Source organism: Mauremys mutica, chromosome 7 (assembly GCF_020497125.1).
Source record: "Mauremys mutica isolate MM-2020 ecotype Southern chromosome 7, ASM2049712v1, whole genome shotgun sequence".
Lineage (NCBI taxonomy): Eukaryota > Metazoa > Chordata > Testudines > Geoemydidae > Mauremys > Mauremys mutica.
In genome coordinates, this window is record NC_059078.1 from 103,642,035 (window position 1) to 103,664,666 (window position 22,632).

A 22,632-nucleotide genomic window follows, 5' to 3' on the forward strand; every position below is an offset into this window, starting at 1 on the left:
TTATCTTTTCTGTTAGAACCCCTTAGGATACTATATCCATCAGTTTTCTGAAGAGAGCATCATGTTTTTCCCAAATCATTTTAGAATACTGAAGAGCTGTACTTTGCTTATTGAGGTAAGAGAATAGTTCATAACAGTTTTCAGATACTTCATAAAGAGATACCCCTGCATTGCATGAGCTTTCAGTCCTTGTTTTTTTTATTCATAACCACTAAAACACATACTTCGGGTTTGTGAATTTTGTATTTTCACTCACAGCTTTCTTAGGGTTTTGTGTGGGGTCGACCACTGAAAAATTGAAGGTGTGTTTGGATTGTTGCTTTTTACCAGAGTTTTTTGTTTTGTTCTTTGGCTTGATATATCTGATACAAACAAAAAGAAACACCCCATTATTTTAAGCACCCAAAACCAAAACCAGTTTGCAACAAAATGCTTTAAAAAAAACAACCTACACACCTCTCCTTTTCATGAGGGGACATATACATTTTCCCACAGAAAAAAGACACATTGTACATGCCCCTAAAACACAAATTTAAGCAATAAAACTAACTTTAAAAAATGCCTCTAAATCACATAACAATTTAATCATTAAAACTAGCTTTTAAAAAAAGAAAATAAAATAACACATTTAAAAGCAAGGTTTCAGAAATTTATCTTCCATCATACATATGTGCTGGCGTGTAGCTATTCTGTCCCCCCTCCCCCCTCCACAAATGTATTTAGGCCTTTTGGTTAAAGAACACACAGTGTTTTAATTAGTATTATCCCCCCCCCAATGCACAAAACCTATACAACCTGTTTAAACTCATTTTTCAAAAAAACAATATTAAACACAAACATAGTCACTATGGGGTTTTACCTTGCTCTGGTGAATTACAGTTTGAAGTTGCTGCTTCCATACTAAACACATCACACTGCAATAAAGATGTATCATTATTAGCAAGGACAGCATGCACAAAGAGTAAGACTGTATAATATACATTTTCAGAGTTATAAAACAAGCAACGTACCTCGTCTTGCAGTCCGGCAGCAGCCATTCCATTCAAGGTGGTTTCTATTGTAAAAAGACAAAAAAGCTCACATTATTATACCATCTTACCTCTTTGTTTCACTCAAACTTCAATGTCTGTAGTTAGCAAGTTGATTTGATCACTACAGCTCTTAATTAATAGCTACATAAGGAAAGGATGCACTGCTGCTCAGACATTCTCTTTTGTGATCTGTGGGGAAAATTAAATTGTCCACACAGGTGGGCTGCTTTTGTTTACCTTTGGTTAATTTTTAGTTAAAATATATATTTTTTTCTGTTTCAATTAAAACTAAAACACTACAAAGCCTTACAGTATGAAATCCCCATACACAACAATCCTGAACGGTATTATACTGTCCTGGTTAAAGACTTTTCAGCTGATAATGAATCACTTAGGTATTTTGTTTTGTTTTTCAAGATGTCCTTTAGGCTTGAAATTTTGGTTTGTTTTTTAAATAAAAGTGGATGTAGTACCACTGTAGCATTGGTGAGCAACCTGCGGCCCATCAGCTTAATCTGCAGGTGAGCTGCCAGACAGTTTGTTTACATTTTCAGAGCTTCCCACAGTTCCCAGTGGCTGTAGTTCACCGTTCTTAGCCAATGAGAGCTGTGGGAAGTGGTGCAGGCTGCAGGGACGTTCTGGCTGCCACTTCCCACAGCTCCAATTGGCTGGGAACGGTGAACCGCGGCCACTGGGAGCTGTGGGCAGCCATGCAAATGTAAACAAACTGTCTGGTGGCCTGCCTGTGGATCACCCTGATGGGCCGCAAGTTGCCCACCACTGCCCTCAAATATCCTTAGCTTTTAAATATTTGATAGTGAAGATTTTGTTCTTAAAGTATATGCTTATTTTTTATAAATACAGGGAAGGTTTGTGGCTCCCTGCAACATTTACATTTTGGGATAGACCAGGTGATAGTTTTGAAAAATAATTATTTTAAAACTTTTCATGATTTTTTTCAGTTGCTAGAAAAAGCCAATAGCATTCTACAAACACCTGAGGCTTTATTTAATATATTGTTAATCAGAGCTCACCACCCTCATTTCTGTGGGTTAACTCTCATCAAACCTCTTTACTCACCCTGGTCCCCAACAAGGCATATTTTTAATCCTGATGGAGTGTTAAGGAAGTGTGGGTGGATAATCACATCTAGGCCAACAGTAACAAGATAACCGAAGGCAATAGAGTCACCTTTGCCATTTCAGTAGAGGATGGTTAAACCGAGTTGCCCGAATTCATTTCAATGTGTTTGATTCAGTGCTATTGTTCTGAACCACAAATCTCAAACCTCCATGTTTTATAAAGTTATCAAAATGTGTCCCTAGCCTCTGTTTGCCAGAAGTTGGGAATGGGCGATAGGCGATGGATCACTTGATGATTAGCTGTTCAGTTAATTCCCTCTGAAGCACCTGGCATTGGCCACTGTCAGAAGACAGAATATTGGACTAGATCAGTGGTGGGCAGCCTGCGGGCTGCATGCCACCCATCAGGGTAATCTGATTGCAGGCCGCAAAACATTTTGCTGATGTTCATCATCCACAGGCATAACTCCCCGCAGCTCCCAGTGGCCGCAGTTCGCCGTTCCCAGCTAATGGGAGCTGTGAGAAGCGGCAGCCAGTATGTCCCTGTGGCCTGCCACTTCCCACAGCTCCCACTGGCCAGAAACAGAGAACAGCGGCCACTGGGATCTGCGGGGGGCAGTGCCTGCAGACGGTCAACGTCAGCAAAATGTCTCATGGCCCACAATCAGATTACCCTGATGCGCCTCAGGTTGCCCACCATTGGACTAGATGGACCATTCTTATGTTCTTTAGTTTTTTGCTTTATTTTAAACACCAGAATTTTATTTCCCACAGTTTCAGCTATAAATGTTTCAGCTTTGCATTGTAAATAGGTCTCTTTTCTTAAATACCAATAGCAGGGTTCTCACGAACTATTTTAATTTTAAAAGCCCTTCAAACCCTGTTTTAATTCAAGCACCCCACAGGCCTTGTAACAGAAATATAGATAGAGACTTAGACTTGTTACTGAGTCATAGTTACAACCTTTTCCTCAGTTATCTGTTTTTCCCCCTTGGTCCTGACTCCTTAAATATTTTGCAATCACCCTACATGTCTTTTTTATTTCCGTCTATTGACTTTATACCTTTTAGTGTTTGATGAATGTACCCATATGCTCTACACAACGTGTGGAATTCTGCTCCTTTTAAGGATGGACACTTTTTGTGTGTTATGTGTTAGACCAGAGTTTACTTTTGAAAATATATTGTTTTTAAATTTTTAATGACTTCCTAGAAAATTGACCCACAGCATTTTACAAAATACTATGTTTTGTACTATTAATCAGTGCATACCACCCCCTTTCTGTGGGCATTTCCTAAATTGCTTAGTTTGAACATTCAGCAAACTTGTTTATTGATAACGCTGTAGCTTCTATGAGGCATAATATCTCTGTCACTGATGGGAAGTTAGGGGGCCCAGGTGAGTAATTACATCTGAACGCAATAGTTCCACACAACTTGATTTTTTCAATAGGTGGTTGTTAAACCAATCAGTTCAAGAGGGATGAGATAGATATGTTGTATTCAAGCAGTTGTCTCAAACCTCCATGTTTCATAAAGATACACAGTGTAGGAGCTTTTTACTTTATTTTAAATACATGGTATCTTTATTTCCCCTGGAGTCTACTACTGAAAGTTTTTTTTCTTCTTCTGTGAATAGGTCTTTAGTTTCCCCCCAATATTGGGGGTGTGTGTCTCACAGACTATTTAATTTAAAAGACATACAGCACTTGAAAATAAACCACCAGATTCAATCAAACCCTTCATTTTATTTAAGGACCACACAGACCTTGTAACAGAAACTGAGAGAGTCACAAAGTTCTTTTCAACAGGTATTTCTATCTTCAGATACCAAGTTTTAATACCCCATGTTGGTCTCCTCACCATTCTCTAACTTAACCCTTTTAGATTTTTTTTACAAATAGTCTTTTTCCTAAGTAGGGTTCTGTAGCTTTTCGTGTGGATTAGGTGGTCGATAATATATTAACATGGGTATCCTTTGCTTTAGTAATTTTGTTTAAAACACTGTTAGGGTCTCAAGTGCTTTGCACAGCATTTACCAAGGCTACTCCTTATGCTAAATTTTCTTGGGTTAAGAACAGACATTGCATTGCATAACCTACACCACCACCCGTGTTTAATTAGCTTTCAAGACACATGTCAGCACCCAGGGCCGGGAACTTGCAGTTTATACCCTCCGAAGTTCAATTCACTCAGCCCTCACAATCTTTAGAAAGCTTCTCCCTAAAACAAAGATTAGTGACAGCATAAATAGAAAGGGGTGCAAGAGACAGCATAATGCTTTTACACCCATTACATGGCACAGGCTCAGTTAACTCTATGCCAAATGCCTTTCTTAAATCCATATAGTCATCATCCTCTTCACACTTGGTGGCCTGCTTGCACAATCTGTCTTAATGTTGAGCAAAAACAAGTTAGGCTTGATTCATCTTTGCTCTCTGATGCAAAGCTGTCTAGGGCTTCTTGTTCCTCTAGAAAGGCATAATTGAGTTGTTGAAATATTTCCAGAAAACAAACAGCTGTAAGTCTCCTATTTTAGATTTACACAACTCCAGGCTGATTCCTGCCCATTCCATCCCCTTGAACTTCACTTTCTATAGTCTATTTACCTGAATGGTGTCTTCTCAGTCAATCTTGTCCAATGGTGACTCCAGGGAGTCATAGTCGCCTTCTCCAGGGAGTCAGACATCAGATGGGCACAGCACTCATCACTCTAACTCACAGTTATCTAGGTCTCACTGTCAGGCCAAAGAGTTCCTCTCAGCTGCTCCCGGCTCCTCAGAACTGTCACTGATATAGCGCTTTCTTTGCAGGCAACCTTAGGACCTAAAACAAATTCCATAGTTTACATGAGGGTGATGAAGGAGACCATGTTTCCTCTCAGTATTTCCATGATTTCTGTAAACACGTTATTGAAACAAGATGACCTCTTCCACACAGCAAGGGGTTTCTCGGCAGCACTTCCAATCAGCCAACAGTTAAGCTCCAGAGGCCGAGGTTTCCAGCCTAGATTCCCGTGCTATATCTATTCTGTCTATAGTCTTGGAAGTTTTGTGGGGCTGAAAATCACTCCAATTTGTAGAGGGAAGTGAGAGGAGGTCTTACAAGGGTCACATGATCCTCTTCCAGAGGGGCCACCCCAGAACTTGCCCTGATTAGTTATCCCTACTCTTGGGAAGGTCCTATAGGGCTGAAACCCTCTCCAGTTGGTAGAGGGTGGCGGGGAGAGTTCTTAGGTCACATGTTACGCCTTGGTTCCAACACATGCCAACCTTTGGCCAGGATGCAATTCCCCAGGGGGGAGGGGTTTATGGGGCAGGGCCTTATGGGATTGGGGGTAGGGACAAAATTTGATTGATGGTAGACCTTAAATGACACATGATTAATGTATATTTTTCATACAACTGAATTCTAGAGAGTAGCTAATGGGATATTAGTGATTTTTCACTTTGTATAGTTTTAAAACAAGCCAGGCACATGTACCTGCATATGGCTTTTGGTTTGTATGTATGAAGTTCCTAAAATTACCTTTTTGGTTGATAATGCTAAAGGCATGAGACCATTATATATTCTTGTAACATGGCAACATCCTACTATGCTTTCAGTAGGAGCTCTGCACCTTCCGTGTGCAGGCCTCTAGACCACAAACACCAAAGGACAGAGGTGTCACAGATCCAAGTAAGTGCCCCTTTCTGGCTACCCAATAGGATGGCTTTGAAGAGAATCTAAGCCTCTGTTTTCTGGATTCTCAGAGTTGTTTTAAGCTTGTGGAGCCTGAGCTGAGTCCTGCCATTCCCCCAGTCTCAGGTCTGTAGGCACACACTCGGCGCATCTCCATCAGAAACTGCAGTTGGAACTTGCAGTCCAGCTGCCTAGCCCTTCTGGGCAAAGCACTGATCCTTCAGACTTCCCAGTACTTGAACATCTTGGCTGAAGTCCTGACCACACTGAAGTAAATAGAAGTTATGCCATTGACTTTAATAAGGCTGGGATTTTATCTATTGTCTCTTAACTAACGTGTAGCGCTGTGTTTATGTGCTGTATCACACTACAGCCATGCAGCATATTATCAGCAATATATTTTGATGATAACGAGTAGCTGGTATATTACACAAGAGTAATGCTGTCTGTGCCCAATACAGTGGCTTTTTGTGTATGCTTGCCATAAAAAGCCCTAGTAACTAAATCTATGTGGGTGGGAGCACTGATTTTAATGTTTATATTTAATGTCACCATTATATTTTATATTTATATGTTGTGCTGTGCTCTGCTTTCTACAGCATGTAGAGATTGTTCGAAATGGTTTTAAGAGGCTAAAAGCTGCAGTACATCATATTGCCTTCCAAATATATCTGAAAGAGTCCATCCTGGGCTTTTTCTAAGGAGAACCTAGAGTGTCAGTAATTTTAAATACTTGTTGTTAATACATAGATCTTCTCTATTCTCTTTTCCATCTCTGTTTGAATCTAAAAATAAATATTTTTAAAATTGAAACTAACCCTAGAAATATGCATTTCCAGAGAATACCTGCTCTGCTCAGGACTCAGCATGGGATTTTCAAAAGCACATCAGTAATTTAGAAGCACAAGTCCTCTTGACTTTCAGTGGGATTTATGCTCCTAAGTCATTGATGTACTTTTGAAAATCCTGCTCTTGGACTCAATGGCTTTCATTGAAAATTACTGCCATCTTTTGATACCAATAAGATCCTTTATATATGCAACAGAAGATACAGAATACATTTACAAACAAGCAATAATAACATGCCTGACCAAACAGGAGAATCCACAATGACTGTGGATAAGGTGCCAGTAAAGCAAATTATTATGTAAAGGCAGCAAATTTCTCATCTTCCCAGACCTGAGCCCAATTACACTGGCAAGGAACTGATTTTATTGAATAAAGCTTTTATAGAAAACATTTCAGCATCTCATCTCTATACAGCCAAGCAATAAGTAATACTTTATAAAGCTGAGCAATATCAATTTTAGGGTCTTTGTCTCAACCATAAGATTAAGCTGGGAAAAAAGCGACAATAAAAAGACTGACTTTTTTTTATCAGAATGTAAAGCTCTGAACTCCTAAGCTCATGGACTTAGTGGGATAATTCTGCCTTCTGAATGGATGTATCATTTAATTGGAAAATTGTCCTCCTTCCTCCGCCTGTTGTGAACAGACACTTTCAGTTCTGCCATAATTACGGAAACATGTACTGTCTTTAGTGCAGTATTACAGTATTTACAAAAACACATTTTATAGTTATTCATACACTGGAGACCGTATGCTCAAATTAAATATGGAAAGGAGTAATTTTTGAATTTATTATGCTCTGCTGCTTTTGTTCTGTTTTATGAACTAATTAAGTTTCGGAGTGAGGTTTATACACTTTGGGATTGATTGGAAGACCATTGGTGTCTTTCCATTTAGTTAAATAGACTTTGTATCAGATCCTTTGAGAATCAAATGGCATGTGTATTGTCTTATCTCCAACTCCCAACTATCCTTCACATAAAGGTTTTAGCTTTATTTGTAAAATAAGGAGCTTAATAATAGGTACCATTGTGGTTGTTTTCTCCTATAACAAAAATAGGCTGTGCAGTTACTTAAGATTGCAATCTCTTTACAAAATGCCCAGTTTTTTGTTGCGTGAAACATACTGGTTTATTGAAATATGATTAGAGGGATTTAAACTAAAGCTAGGGGACAAACTATTCCTCTTTACTTAAAGGCCAAATTTTCAAAAGTGCCCACCCACCTTACACCAACCCTGGTTTCTATATGTATCTGCAGGCAACTGCATAAATCTGCCACGGCAAGCTTGCTGTTATGTTTGCAAAGATGCTTAGACCTTGTATCTTTAAAACTTTCTGTCTGAAAAAGAGAAAACAACAAAGCACAACCATTTTATTTCCTCTCAAGGCTTCACAGTGAGATTTCAATGGAAGGATTACACTCAGTTTCACTCCGCACAGCCTCCCACTTGGCCATGGGAGAGCTGCGTGTGACCCTCTCATTTTGAAGTTCATCAACTTTGCTCCTATCCTGACCAAAGGAGGGCAACATGTAATACTCCCTCTCCCAGGGGCTTGGCAGAATTTCCAACCCCTGGCAACCTGACAGCTCCTTGGGACATATGGCAGACTGGGACAGTGATGGGAGAGCAGTGCTTTCCAACAGCTAAGGGTACTGGAGTGCAGCAGCACTCTGGCCATGTTCTCAATGCCAGGGCTGATAGGGGGCATGGTATAGAGCTGGTTATCTGCTCTACAATACTTGGGGATTCCAAGTAAAGCAGAAGTAACAGTGACCGGGATGTGGGTTATCATGTAAGTTATTTAGTTCTGTTTTAGGAGAGAAATGAGTAGATACAGGATTAATAAATCATCATATCTCATTTACAATTCATACAGTTACTGAAAAATTAGCTTTGAATGCAGATACATAGTCAGTAGCCACTCCTTGACAACCCCTCACCCCCTTAATCCTATTTACTTACCAGCTGTAGCTACAATTTCTCAGAAAGAACTGTGTGTGTCACAAGCAGCACTAACACATTCTGTTCCTTGTTCTCCTCTGTTCTGGTTCAATTGCTGTTCTTAGACCCTACCCCCAAAGAGCATATTTTTCCCTTTTGCTTTTCAGATCAGTCATTTTGCCTTATGCATATAGCTATCCCTTCCCCACAGTTAGTCTCTGAGCTTTCCTGACTGTGATTACCGTGTAGTACAGTGGGAAACCACTTGGACTCAAGTGATATCAATGATCCTCATTCTATTTTGCAGAGACCCACTCTGTCATTCTCTGGACATTTTAAATGTCTTGTTTTCCATCTACTTGAATTAATTTGTTTTTGAAGTTGGGACTCTATCTTTGGAAGATTTCTATCCATTTCAGATATAAAACATTTCACATGAAGTCCTTTGTCAGTTTTTGCCATGATTTAAAATTCCATATGATGTTGCTTCATCTTCATGTTCTGTTTGAATAAACTGTGTGCACAGTTTGCCAATGTGGACAAGACAAGTAAGCTACCCAAGTGAAAGGAACAAAGGCAATCATTTAAATAGTGCTATGGTATCATACAGCAAAAGAATACAGACCCAGGGAATCATGGAGAGGGGTTGAATGAGTAGAAGTACTAGCAAAAAAACTAATCTCATGGGCCAGAAAAGAGTTTTTAATTATAATCTGGGGGGGAGGGGAGGTTTAAAACTAGATTGAAATTACCAGAATAACAGGAACATTACTGACTCTTTAGTTGTAATAAATATGAATTAATAGAAAGTTGTTTTAAGAAACAAGAGACTGTATTTTCACAATGTTGTAACTAAATCATCCATGCTAGGTCGTTTGAATCACACGTTTTCCAGTAGATTTATAACTAGTGCTGCTGAGGGAAAATAGAATTCTATTTTCAAAAAAAGTTCAAAGTTTTGGCATTGGGGTTCATTTTTTATTGGGATAAAACCAAGACCTATAGAAATTTTCAAGAAAAAAAAGCCATCCTCTTCCCATCCCCAAAGAGATAGTAACCTGGTGGTTAGGGCCCTCACTTCAGAGATGGGAGATCTGGGTTCGAGTCCCTGCTCCTAATTAGATAAAGCAGGAACTTGAACCTTCATCTGCTATGCCTGATTCAAAAGCACGGATGAACCTAGGTATCCAACACCCAAAGTGAGTGCTCTGACCACCAGGCTATTCTGGGGTCTTTTTCTTCCTTTACCACCCCCAGAAAATCCATCCTGGACCCGAAAAACCTCTCTGACAAAAAAATTTCATTGAAAATTCCTGACCAGCTTTATATATAAGATTGTTTCATCTTTGGCTGCACCTAGACTAGAACATTTTGTACCTATATTCCAGTAAAAATGCGGCTAGCAATGATGAAAGTCTTGGGGGAAGACAGACTACAGTCATTTCCACTATAGTATAATGAAAAGCTGTTCAAGGTTTCATGGCATGGTGCTGAAAAGATCTGAGCCGAGGCTACACTTGTTAATATCCATGTGATTGCACCATTACTGGAAAATGGGTGCCAAATTTTCTAGTGTAGACCCAGTATTTGGTGTCATTTCATTTTTTCTCCTCTCAGCTCTCTTCTTTTAGCCTTTTATGCTTCTCTCTCTTTCTGTTTTTTTGTTTGGTTGTAGATCATCATTTAAGCATTTCACCCTTATTTGCCAAACAAAGGCAATCAATCCACAATAGCATATTAGCAGTAGCATATAGTTAACTTCGAACCTTTCTGTTGCTTGACATTTGTTTGGTTTGTATATTTACTTCCCATATGTTTTCCATTATGTTAATATTCTTCCAAATGTATGCAAATTTTTATTCTTTTTTTTTAAAGAGGAAAACTCTCAATGAATCAAGAGGATTTTTGTGCATTCGAATTTGAAATGAGCAGCTCCTATGACTGTTTCTGTGAGGTCTGTAGAACTGGAAGGTCATAAACAACACAATCCATTTAATAACAGCCTGATATTGCATTGCACAATAACTGTTAAAGATGACAAGTTGCATGACCTCTTTCATTAGACTAATACTTTCTAATGATAGTCTACTGCATTATATATGGTAAACTGATTCTTTGGGTGATTTTGTCTTCAGCTTTAAACAATTTTTAACCTCAGACTCTTTGTTTACAGGTTCTCAGGTTAAATGTTGTAGTCCCATTGGCACAATGCTTTTTCTTTTTTTGTTGATAGTATACTATTACTATAGATCAGTATAGTATACTAGATTATAGACACTAGATTATAGATCTATAGTATACTATAGATTAGTATAGTATACTATTACTATAGATCATTTAATTTCCATCTATCACAGAGGTGAGCAAACTATGGCCTGCGGGCCACTTCACCGGCCCCTGAGCTCCTGGACTGGGAGTTTAGCCCCCAGCCCCTCCCCAGCTCTTCCCACTCCCGCGCAGCCTCAGCTCACCCCACCGCTGGCACAATGCTCTGGGTGGCGGGGCTGCAGAGCCGGGGCCTGACCCAGTGCTCTGTGCTGCGTGGTGCGTGGCTGTCTCCAGCCGGGCGGCCGCTAGCCACCAGTGCTCCGGGCAGAGGGCTGGGGGAGTTGGATAGAGGGCAGGGGGGTTCAGGGTGGTGGTCAGGGGGTGGGGTGTGGATAGGGGTCGGGGCGGTCAGAGGGCAAGGAATAGGGGGGTTGAATGGGGGCTGGGGTCCTGGGCGGGGCAGTCAGGTAGGAGAGGGTGGGTTGGATATGGCGGCGGGGGGCAGTCAGGGGCAGTCAGGGGACAGGGAAAAGGTGTGGTTGGATGGGGCAGGGATCCCAGGGGGGCAGTCAGGAAGGAGAGGGGGGGTTCGATGGGATGGCAGGGGGCAGTCAGCGGCGAGAGCTCCGGGGGTGGTCAGGGGACATGGAGCGGGGGGTGGGTGGATGGGGCAGGGATCCTGGGGTGTGTGTGTCAGGGGGCGAGAAGCGGGGGGGGAGGCAGATAGGGGGCAGGGGCCGGGCCATGCCTGGTTGTTTGGGGAGGCACAGCCTCCCCTAACCGGTCCTCCATACAATTTCCAAAACCCAATGTGGCCCTCAGGCCAAAAAGTTTTCCCACCCCTGTTTTATCATATGTCCACTCAAGCCAGGTGCAAATTGAGCATTTTTTAATTCTAAAATTCAAGAGGACACTTAGGAAACTTTGTAGAAAAAATACAAACAGAATAGTAACAATCTATCCTCTGTGTGTGTGTGTGTGCATGTGCATGTGTTTAAGAAAATGACAGAATCTGAGATTTCTTTTACAGACCGTTGTTTACCAAGTTCTAACTACAAAGTTGATACAATTGTGAAAATTATGGTGAATAACAAATCTACTACAAAAAACATTTTTTTAAAAAAACCTAAACCATACATGTGATTTTAATAAATAAAATATATTTCTAGTGTGGGTGGGTTTGTTTGTTTTTGTTTTAAAGAATGTATTACTTCTGGGTATATAGGCACCTGTCAAAAAAAACCAACATGTTCTTTCAGGGAAAATGAGGTAAAACAATGGCTATCTTCGTATGACTGTCATGTCTGTTTGGTTTCACCCATGGAAGTGTATGTGTGGGTTACCATTTTTTAAAAATTAGGTGCTGACTGGAGATTTTACATATTGATGATAGTTTTTTATTCAGGACAGGCACTTATGCTAGATCAAATTCTGCCTCTACTCCCTCTGGAAGTACATCCTTCTGTGACAATGAAATGATAAATATGTCCCAAGAGTTTTTGCACACACTCTGGGGTGATTGTGGTGCTGTTACAGGGCACTAAACTTCACCCATGCCAAAAGGGTAGGGTCTCTGACACTCTCCCTGAGGTCTTTCCAATTATGTCCAGGAAGCACTGTGAATGGCAGGGGAATGAAGGGAAGGATGTCTCCACAGAAGATTGACAACCAGCCACAGATAAAGTTACTGGGACCGTATAACCTAAGGCTACATCAATACCACATACCACTCTCAGTGGTGTGTAGTTTATGTGTAGCTACACACCACCATAAAAAGCACATCACATCCAAACACCATGTATAGCTACACATGTCAGCGAAAGGCTCAGGTGGAGGTGAGGCATTGGAAAAAGCTTCAGCCTTACCCCACTGCTTCCCCGCTGCTGGAGCCTTTCCCTGCGGTGGGGGAAGCACTCTGGAGCCCTTCCCCTGCCACAGGGAAGGTCTTTCCTTGCAGTGGGGAAAGGCTCCAGCATCCAGGAGCTGACAGAGCCTTTCCACGCTGCCTCTTCCCTGCAGAGCCTCTCCCCACTGTTAGAGTCTTTTCCAGGTAAAGACCCCAGCAGTAGGGAGGCAACAGGACACTATGCTGATAAAAATAGTGGTGTCGACAGGGAGGCATGGCTTGGGTGAGTAGGACAGCCAGGTAGGATATGGACATGAGTACCTATCCAAACCCTTCAGCCATGTCTTTACTTGCCTAAGCCGTGCCTTAGCATCTACTCTGCTGTTTTTACCCATGGTAATGGAGCTACACAGCTATGTACACTATACACTGCCAAAAAAAACATGCAATGTAGATGCATGCTGAGACTGGGCTCTTGGATGCTAGTTCTGAAACAGGGCTGTTGGATGTAATAGACAATGGGCCTATGGGAGAGATGATTTCTCTCCCCTTTTAAATGGCAATCTGAAAGAATCTCTCCCTACGCAGTCCCCACTCCCAAGAGGTACTGTGAATACATTTTGGTACAGACATGACTGTTCAGGGACTCGTTCCCTGTGTCATTTCTACTGGATTTTACCCCAGGACTGAAATAACCTGAATGAAGGACAGTGAGGGGCTGGAGGTATAAATGTCTGCTTTGGGAGTATTTGGAGCTCATTTAAAAAAACAACACTTTGTTGCCACTTCTTTCTGAGCAGCCACACTACTCTGCTATAGGGTGGCTGAAAAACTACACCCTAGGGCAGGGGTCGGCAAACTTTCACAAGTGCTATGCTGAGTCTTCATTTATTCACTCTAATTTAAGGTTTTGTGTGCCAGTAATACATTTTAATGTTTTTAGAGGGTCTCTTTCTATAAGTCTATAATATATAACTAAACCATTGTTGTATATAAAGTAAACAAGGTTTTTAAAATGTTTAAGAAGCTTCATTTAAAATTAAATTAAAATGCAGACACACACACACACACACACACACACCCCGGACCGTTGGCCAGGACCCGGGCAGTGTGAATGCCACTGAAAATCCGCTCCCGTGCCGCTTTTGGGACACGTGCCATAGATTGCCTACCCCTGTACACCCCCTGGTTCACATTGGGTCTGAGCTGCGGAGTACAGGAAGTCCTCGGACACCACTTACAATGCTTTTCAATTGACTGCCCATTTCATCCCTACAGTGCTTGTTTTGCCCGTAGGATGCTCGATTTGCATAAAGTTAGCTTGAAATCACTTCCTGGTTGCGTTTCAGTGGTATGGAGCTAGCAGGGGCCGCTTCTGATTGGCTTTTGGGCAGTAGGGTAGCTAGTTGCCAGGTAGGGTTGCTGCTTGTTTTTGATTGGCTGAGCCTGGGGCCGGAAGCCAATCAGAAAGTTTGAACAGTGATAGGCTGAGGCTCAGCATGTGTGTCATTCTCCCTGGCTTTCTGGCCTGTGTTGCTGGCGTTCTGATCAGTATATGTGAGTCTATATGTTTGTTTGACTGCTATTTACAAAATACAGTGTACAGTAAATACATTGATGTTGAAACATTAGTCATCTATAATTCATTTAGTACAAAAATCTGGGTTATTGTGGTGAAAATAGTGTATCAAGCCTTAGTTCAGGAACCCATTCCCCCCTTCATATCATTGATTCCTATGTGAAAAGTGGTTTACAAAGTTTCAACTTACAATTTGTTCCTCAGAATTACATTGTGTCATAAGTCCAAGGACTCCCTGTATAGGTCTGGATGGTATGGTGCCAGGCTCCATGGAAGTAAATGGCTTAATGTCCTTTACTGCCTCCTAACCACAGGTCAGGATTTATCCCAGAAAATGTAGGCAGGACACTTATTACTGAGAAAACAGAGAATGAACAAAACTTTTATTTATATTTCTTAGTTTAAAAGACCATTGGTTAGATCTATGCAAATTAAGTAAGTAAATTATGGTCTGAGGGGGCTAATCCTGTTCCTTGTACTGAGCCTCAGTAGCAGGGTTAGTGCTGGGATAGAATATTCTTCTCTCTCATTCACACCATGCGGTGGCTGCTATTTTGTGGCTAATATACTGGTTTGTGACCCCCCCCAACAGCAGTGGGAAATGGGCAATGGACTAACAGGGCCACAGAAGCACTCCCAACCCTCCTTTCCCAAATGAGATTTAATAAATCCCAGAGATTAGGCTTCCAGAACACGCAGAGTAATTCCCTCTGCAGAGTCCCAGAATATATTGGACCACTGATCTCAACTGGTATGGTGATTTCTACCCACCTTCTTCCCCCGTACAAAAGAACAACACTGGTGCTGCATCTGGAAGGTCCTCCAGTGACTGTGGAATAAGGGATTGGATTTTTCCCTGATTCAAAAATCAGTTAGCAGGATTTCTTAAAACAATAAATACATACCAATGTGAGATTTCTGAAAGTCATAAAATAATCATACCATTGCTAAAGGAACAGTCTCAAATACATATGTCATTGTATTAGGAGTTTAATTAGCCTATTTTTAAATTAACCATCATCTTAGTCTTGGCCAAATATAATATCACCTAAACCAAGTCAATACATTTGTCAAAATGGATGAATCATAATCAGGGATTCATAAAAGTTGGGCCTCTGCACCAGTGATATTATTACAAGTGTACTAAGCCATCTGGAAAACCACCTTTTCATAATATTTTTAGAAATTTTAAGAGAAAAATATGTAAACATACATATATATCCAAACACACACACACAAAGATGAGCACTATGCAAAGGTATAATTACTCCATGCCCCATTTATGTGCCAGATCCAGAACTATTATCTGTTGCTGATTATATTGATGCCAATGATAAAGAGTTATAAAGGGGCATCCATCCTACCACAGAAGCCTCAGCTGTGAGAAGTGGGCCAGGCTAGGATCTGCAATAGCTTGATGGTCCCTGGACTCCGTTCCCTCTGCTTCCTACTGGGAATGTTTAATTAAAATGGTCACTATTTGGAATTTAATGAAATGGGACTACTCTCATGTTTATAGTTGGGTAGGTACCTTGCTGAAGTAGGACCACAAAATCTGTTTATCTTTATATAAATCTTTAATTAAATTACCCACCTAGGTATGGATATATAGGAATATTGTGAATGAAGTCTTATACTGTATATCCTGGAAAAAAGGAACATTCCTATGTTGCTCCTTTGCTATCAAACTCATTAAACATTCTATACTCCATCTAAATGAGCTGTGAAAACAGCTGTGTCTTAGGTATAAACCCCCCAATGAGCAACACTAGGCAGACACATTGGAAGTAATGAAGGAGATCATCCACCCACTCACTTCAGTGAGTTTAGACAGATTTTAAGCTACTAAAGTACTAGCCATTTAAAAAACAAAGTACTCCAAAGCAAGATGTTACTGAAGTCTCTTTTTTTTAAATTAATAAATCTTTTTGTTCAGGAGTGGTGTGCTAGAATTTAAGTCTGTGTATTCTCCAGGTAGTCTTGATGAGAATTTACATGAATGGTGCTTCATAAACCCAATTTTTATTCAGAATGACAAACATTTTCAGAACCTGTATTCTAGTAGTCATAGGACCCTCTTAATCAGAGACTGCAAAATGTAGACATGCTCTCTTATTTTACTCTGAACTGAGAGGCATCTATTGAAAATCCTCATTCCTCTTGGATATATAAAAAATGCATAGTTCAGGCCTATGTTATTTTTACAGACAGGTTAATTGATCCTTTTTCTAGATCAGGGGTTCCCAAATGAATCGTGACTTGTTCAGGGTAAGCCCCAGGCGGGCCGCAAGACACTTTGTTTACCTGAGCGTCCGCAGGTACGGCCGCTCACAGCTCCCATTGGCCACAGTTCGCTGTTCCCGGCCAATGGGAACTGTGGGAAGCAGTGGCCCAGCCTGTGCAGCTTCCCACAGCTTCCCTTGGCTGGGAATGGTGAACTGCGGCCACTGGAAGCTGCGAGTGGCCGTACCTGTGGACGCTCAGGTAAACAAAGCATCTCGCGGCCCGCCTGGGGCTTATCCTGAACAAGCTTCAACCCAAGTTTGGGAACCCCTGTTCTAGACCACGCACACAATTACAAAGCAAAGCGGGGACCATAGTAATTGCAGTACGGATCAAACCTGTATTCCATCTATTCCCATGTCTTCCAATCTACATTGACCAGTACCAGATGTTACAAATGAAGATGCAAGAAACCTCATAATAGAAAATATAACATCATGCATATCTTGGAAATGTTTGGCTAATCTCAGACAGTTGGTGGTTGGCCTATACCCTGATGCATGGGGGAAGGAGGGTGTTATATTTGAAGAGAAGGCTAGAACTGAATGTCAGAACTTTCTCAGCACAGTCAATGGGGATCGATATACACAACTTTTATTAACAGTAGTTGGATTTGTGAGCGTAACTCCCTGCGTGTTCCTCTGAAAGTCTCCTTCAATTTCTTAAAAAGTAGAAACTCATTTCTTGAGCTATTAATCTGCCACTTAAACTCACAATTGATTGAACAATGATCTTATCAAGTAGTTAGGAGATGTTTGTTCTGTTATAATAAAGAACAAATGAATGATTCAGATAAATCCTTACTTTTATTTTGGATTATATTTTATTATTTTTGTAATTGATAATATAATTGTAGTGGTTTTAGTGTGTAAAAATATATCATGCCTAGAATTCATGATTGGTTCTTGATTTCAAACATAGTTATTCATTTCAAATGGAACATACTTTTCTTTGCCAAAAACCTATCATGCTTATCCTTCTATTTTAGTAATTTTATTTCAACAGTGCAGAAACACAAATTTGCAATTGAATCTGGATTTTTATACAACCAACTTTTAAAGTAAATTTGAAACACGTCATGAAAGTGAGAGAATAGAACCAGGTAGAAAATTTTTATATGCACGGAAAAATCTCTAACTGTTTGAAACTAGAACTTCAGTCTAATATTACAGATGGCCCCTGTTTTAATAGTAGACTAAATCAAAACCAAGATCAAATCAAGCTTGAAAGTTGAGGAATCCAAAATCCTGTTCCGGATCCAAATTTTGCACCTTGTGTCCATAGCTAGAATTTATAATTAGACAACAAAGAGATGAAAAAATGTATCTTAGCATTTATCATGCTATAAAGAAACAAACACCCAAAGTCATCATTTTTATCTTGACAGACAGTTTAAACCATCAAGGGGCTGGGGCAGCATGTGCAATATGTCATTTATATTTGCTTTTAATTGTTTGATTTGAAAACCAATTACTGTACTTTTGACAGAATAATTGGAAATATAGAACTATGACTCTTTGCTCAGTAGATAAACAAAGTTATTTTTTTCAAATTGAACAACTTTCTTCTGAACATTCATGCATTATGCCTTTTATTTCCAGAGTTTATTTTTTCTTGAGCTAAACTCTTGTACTTCAGTGTATAATAAAGGATAATTGTGTGGGCAGGTTCTTTTCTTTTCTAAAATCTTGAAAGCTTTTTCCAACATGTTTTGCACAGAGGATGGCATATAAATAATCACTTTTACTATGTTCCAGGGTGTTAGCAGGCAATTGAAGCTTTGCCTATCTCAGCTTATAAAATTTGGTATCAATGAAACTAATTACATCAGAAACAGTGAGAGATCTTCACAAGCTTTCCAAATACATAAATAAAACTACCAATTAGCCACCACCACTACAAAACACTCTGTCTTCTTGTCAGACACTGTGTGAAAGTGTCCGTAATTGCAAAGGAGGCATGGAACAATGATGTCTCTTTCCTGCCTAACACACCTTTTTTTCTCAGAAAAACACAAATAACTCTTTCCGGGGAAATTTCTATATCCTAGTGTTTCCCTATGCAAACTAGCATTTCCAAACTGGAGCTGAATTTTAGAATTTATTTATATCTCTGTATTTGTGCTCTCATCTGAAAAGGATTGCTGTTTAGAATTGATACCATTCATGTAACAGGTTTGGAGTGCTTTTAATGAAAACAAGTTTTGTTTTCTATCCACTGTAATTATACATGCTCCATTAAAATAAATATAAATGACAAATGATGCTTTTCAATAATACATTGTTATTTTGTCCCATGATACAAATACAGTAGCCAGACTAGAGAGAAAATGAATTCCAAGAGAGCAAAGCATTAGTTTTACCATATATACAAGGCCTGATCAAACTCCCATTCAACTCGATAGAAAGGTTTCTACTGACTTCTCTTAGTTTAAGATTAGGCCTACTACATATGTTTCCAATATGACTACATTAAAAAAAAACATTTGTAGCCCCAAATCAGTAAAGCATTCTTATTCAGGACAGCACTTGTGCTGACTCAGCGGGGTTGGAGCTATGGGTTCTCTGAAGTGCAGGAGCTGGCACTGTGAGCCAGGGAACTCAATCTGACTCCCTGGAACTCTGGATTTTGCAGTCACAAACATGAGGCAATGAAGGACCTGATGGAAGGAGGAGTTAGAGCTGCAAACAGACCTGGTCATGCAGAAGGATGACGGCAACAGGAAAGCATAACTGTTATTTTACTTTATTGTGGAACCAAGTCAGAGAAGTCTGCACCACCTTGAAGCTCATGACTGTGTCAAGCCTTACAACAGTCCTAGGAGCCCTGTGGACCTACTTTTCCTCAAAGCAGAAAGAAATTGTGAAGTGGCACAGGTTTTTCACTACAGATCAATCCGAAGGGGAGCATATAGACCCCTATGTTACTGCCTTATGCACACTGGCTGCTGCATGCACTTTTTCGGGCTTGATAGAATCCCTGATTTGGGACAGGATATTCTCGAGTGGCTGCTCCAGGAAGGCACCCTCTCATTAAACAGATCCTTAGATGGGGTTCGCAGCAGAAACCATAAGAGAACAGATGAAAGCCCGTGGAGGTGCAACACCCCCAGAAATACATGCAGTGAGACAGAAGCAAAGGAGAGCAGGTGGCCAGGCTCCATACCAATAGTGAGATGCATTTTCTGCAGAATATAATCATAGTGGATAAAGTTGCAGTCCTCCACACTAGGACAGCATTTCCAGGAATGTGGCATGTTGAACCATTTAAGCAGTATGCACAAGAGCAGAGAAAGGTTCTGGAAAGATTTGGTTTTGTACAAGAGGGTGATGGCAAATCAAACAGTGGAGATGACATCCTGACTCTCTCCTTATGTCTGAAAACATATTAGGTTCAGGCTGACAGGACAGAAAAACAACAAGGGAGAATGCCAACCTCTGTGCATGTGACAATGTTAATAGGGAAACACGCTGCACAATTTCAGCTGGATAGCAGGACCTCCTGCAGTCCTCAGGGTGAATTTGACTTGAACACGCCTGTTACAGAAAGCAGGCGCAGTCTAATAATGTACAATGAGAGCATAATGCAACCTATAGGAAAATGTGACCTCATAGTAACTCACCTGAAAAATAACAGACAGTACCATCTGAAGTTTGTGGTCGTGGATGATAACCACAACAGACCCCTCCTTGGGGACTATGGCCAGACAAGCCAGGGATCTGAGAAGGATGCAGTTTCAGAACTTCATAGATGCAGTACAAGATGCAAAAGGGGAAGTCCCATGGACAATGTAGGCAATTTTAAAAGCACATCAGGATAGTTTGAAATGCGATCGATACTTCAAAAGAAAGCAGCGACTGGAAGCCATGGAACCTGTGTGCTCACCAGTGGCAGTATAATCCAATATTTAATGAGCTTGAAAGTCTGCAGAGCACAGGCATTATAGCACCTGCAAAAGCTGGTACAAACTGTGTAGGCAGCATGGTGGTTGTAAAGAAGCCATTGGGCAAATTACATTTCTGCATAAATTCAAAGCCTCTGAACCGGGCGTTGAAAACATGCCACTTTCCACTGCCCACAATTCATGACATCTTGACAGAATCCAAAGCCAGAATCTTAATGGTGTGATCTGAGGCTTTGTCTGTTGTGTGAAGGTTTTGGCACTAATCCTGGATAAAGAGTCCAGCACTCTGACAACCTTTGCAACACTATTTGATTGCTAGAGTTGGCTGTGCATGCCAATAGGCATGAGCCCGTCACCAGAGGTGTTCCAGAGAAGACTCAACCAAGTACTGGAATGACTGTCTAGGGTGAAAATAATTTCAGATATCCTTATTGGAGGTAAAGAGAACAATGATACAGAAGCTGAACAAGACCATGAAAAAAACTACATGCTTTTTTCGAGTGATGCAGGGACAGGAACATAAAACACAACCTCCTCTCACCCCAAAATGACTGAAATAGCATGAGTGACATACATTGAATATTTACTCACAAGAGAGGGACTGAAAGCAATATCAAGGAAGTCATAGACCTGGTAGTGCTAGTTGATGTGAAAGGAGTGCAGCGCTGCACAGGAATGATAAATTTTCTGTCCAAGTTCTGTCCACACATGGCTTCAGTAGCAGAATCCATATAGCAACTCATAAGACAGAATATTGAGTGGGACTAGGCAGGTCCTCAGCAGCAAGCATTTGACACACTGAAACAGATGATAAAGGATGTGCCATCCTGAGGTACTACCAGCCAGGAGAGCCAGTGACACTCTGTGGTTTTTTTAATAGAAATAGAAAAAGAGTTTCTGGGTGTGGTATTTGGAGCGCATCAATTCCATCAGTACACCAATGGCCACCCAGCGATAGTGCAAACAGACCGCAAATCCCTAGAGACAATCATTTCAAGTATCTTTTTAGTACTCCAAAGAGTTTGCAGCATATGTTGATATGTCTCCAGCGCATCCAGGTAGAGAGTGGCTATTGTCCAAGACGATTACTGATATTATCTGACACCATGATCAGGGGACATAGCCAGCATCAGTGAGTTGGGGGAAGGGATCAAGATATTGAATCCATTAACATGCTGCACTATTTCCCAATTTCAACAGCCAAGCTGATGGACATCAAAGGGGCTATGTAAAGGGTCATCCAACTATATGCAGTCATGAGAGTGATGCTAGCAGTGTGGAAGACCAAAAGCCAACTACTGGTAGGAGCAGAACTGTATTTTCAAATGAAAGAAAGTGAGTGTTCAGAAATAAATCATATTGCAAACAGAGAGAGCTGTTGTCCCTGCCTTGTTCTGTAACGATGTACTGCAAAAAATATGCCTCACGCCTGGGCATTGATAGTTGTCTTAGACAGGCTTGAGAGTCTGTTTACTGGCCTGGAATGAATACACACCATCACCAAGAGGAGATGGCCAACAATCAGAGAAAGCAGACCCTAGAGTACAATCTACCAGTTTTGGAGACAAGCAGTCTTGTGAGGATTCAGCCATTAAAGACACACCAGAAAGAATGGACTAAAGGAGTTATGATAGATACAGTGGCACTCAGGTCATATGAGGTGACTACACAAGAGGGACAAGTACCTTATCCACTTGTCACAGCATTGACATAATCTGTTTGCAAGTAACTCATGTTGCTAGCAGTGATGTTATGGTATTGATGGCTTTGACCTTGTCTCACACTACCCAGATGTTAAACATGGCTGTGCAAAATACACCTCTACCTCGATATAACGCTGTCCTTGGGAGCCAAAAAATCTTACCACGTTATAGGTGAAACCGTGTTATATTGAACTTGCTTTGATCCACCGGAATGCGCAGCCCCGCCCCCCCGGAGCTCTACTTTACCATGTTATATCCAAATTTGTGTTATATTGGGTGGCATTATATCGAGGTAGTGGTGTACTTGCATTCTAACATATCTGATGCTATTCCACTCTCTTCTTCCAGTTTTTATGACCTGATCCATGATGGTGGCTTTAGGATTGCCTATGTAAGCTTCCAAGTGTGCGCTGGGACCAGCAGGTCCTCCCAACACGTGATCATCTAGCAATCTTTGTTGGA

General features: G+C 40.8%; 1 protein-coding gene and 1 long non-coding RNA gene across 2 annotated transcripts in view; one reads left to right on the forward strand and one right to left on the reverse strand.

The window, feature by feature from the left end:
* The window catches only part of TCERG1L (transcription elongation regulator 1 like), a 207,924-nt gene that overhangs the window by 110,449 nt on the left and 74,843 nt on the right, over window positions 1–22,632 (forward strand). The gene's annotated exons all lie outside the window — the stretch shown is intronic.
* On the reverse strand, window positions 255–1,056 carry LOC123374854. The gene is made up of 3 exons (XR_006581214.1): window positions 1,011–1,056; window positions 860–914; window positions 255–362 (listed from the first exon to the last, which is right to left on the reverse strand). It is a non-coding gene; the product is annotated as an uncharacterized LOC123374854 (long non-coding RNA).